Source organism: Poecilia reticulata, linkage group LG21 (assembly GCF_000633615.1).
Source record: "Poecilia reticulata strain Guanapo linkage group LG21, Guppy_female_1.0+MT, whole genome shotgun sequence".
Classification (NCBI taxonomy): domain Eukaryota; kingdom Metazoa; phylum Chordata; class Actinopteri; order Cyprinodontiformes; family Poeciliidae; genus Poecilia; species Poecilia reticulata.
The window spans coordinates 16442299-16443782 of record NC_024351.1 but is presented as its reverse complement, the minus strand read 5'-3'; the positions used below and the strand labels follow the sequence as shown (position 1 = coordinate 16443782).

The following is a 1484-nucleotide window of genomic DNA, read 5'->3' as shown; positions in this document are numbered from 1 at the left end:
CATCCATCCATCCATCCATCCATCCATCCATCCATCCATCCATCCATCCATCCATCCATCCATCCATCCATCCATCCATCCATCCATCCATCCATCATAATCCATATACACTAGGTCACAACGTAGATAAGACTTTTCTTTTTGACTCACCTTATTTTTCTCCATGACGGACTGGAGTGACGTTCTGAGATTAATTCATCCAGCCACTTCAGATCAATCATTCCTAGGACCGCTCCCAGAATGCCTTGCACAGTTGGAAGCCATATCCTCGTCCACAAGCAACATGTAGACTGGACAACCAGGAAGAAAGCCACCAAACTCCTGAATCGAAGGTTTGGTTGCAACATCCTATGGGTAATCTTACTCAATACAATCCTTTAATAGTTGTAGCACAGTCTCCAATCCTATTTTTAAAAGAGTGGGACCAAAAATCACGGTTTGCCACTCTGTGGTGGTTGTCTTAGTCCTTCTTACAAATAGCCAACCACCAACCCCATTCCTCATTTCTTTGTGAATTATCAAATGATTTTCCAGAACTTCATTAAAACCAACCAAAACTCCTTCTTCATCGCCTCTCCTAATTTCTTCAATGCCTGAGCTCTTGTTTCTCCAGCTGAGGTCAGTCCTAACCATTAATTGCTAATATTTTAGTCATCTCTCCTAAAAGAACAAACCATTTCACTTTTAAATGAAGATAAACAAAATATAAAGCATCTGTAAAAAAACAAAACAAAAACATTATTTGGCCAGAAACTCCATGAACAAAACACCAAGAGCTACAACTCTTGTGAACTAAGATCTTATTGATGGTGAAACAAATAACAGAGATGGATAAAAAAAAAAAAAACTACAAAAAAAGAATAGATGAGCCAAAAATTGCACTGATAATCAATGGTTAGCAAGGAAGGAAAACTGTGACACAAAGGGAAGTGGTAAGCTGCAGGCTTGCTGTTGGCATTGAGTCTTAATTTGAATAAATCTACTTCTGGATGGAGGACAAAAAATAACTACCTTTTAAAGATTTAGATTCAAGGTCAGTTTTACAGAAACTGAAATCAGCATGAATTACCTCTAACATTTTTTCTCGTCTTTTTTTTTGGTACTCCTTTAAATGCAGACAGAAGACTGTCGGATGTGAAACTGTTAAGAGGAAAAACTACTTTTCACCTGGTTGTCATTTGGGGCTTATGTAGATATTGCTCTTTTAAAAGAGTTTGTTGTCAAATAAATTCATGAAACCATGATGAGCAAACTACATATCGAAAATAATTGCATATTTGACATATGTGTTAATCCATTTTTTAGCCAAGTGTTAAAAAATAAAAAATAAAAAATGCTGAAAAATGAGTTTGTCCTTCTTTGATGAATACATGCAAGTCCACTGCTGTCCACAATTTCCTGAAACTGCAACTAGAGGGCAAGCTAGCACAGAAAACTCATTGCTGTCTGAGAGGGTTAAAGGCTGTGCCATTTTCAGTGGTGGT

The 1484-nt window shown here is 37.3% G+C and overlaps 1 long non-coding RNA gene across 1 annotated transcript in view; it reads left to right on the top strand.

Annotated features, from left to right (window-relative positions):
• LOC108165749 (uncharacterized) overlaps positions 1–1484 on the top strand; it is a 9944-nt gene that overhangs the window by 6088 nt on the left and 2372 nt on the right. The gene's annotated exons all lie outside the window — the stretch shown is intronic.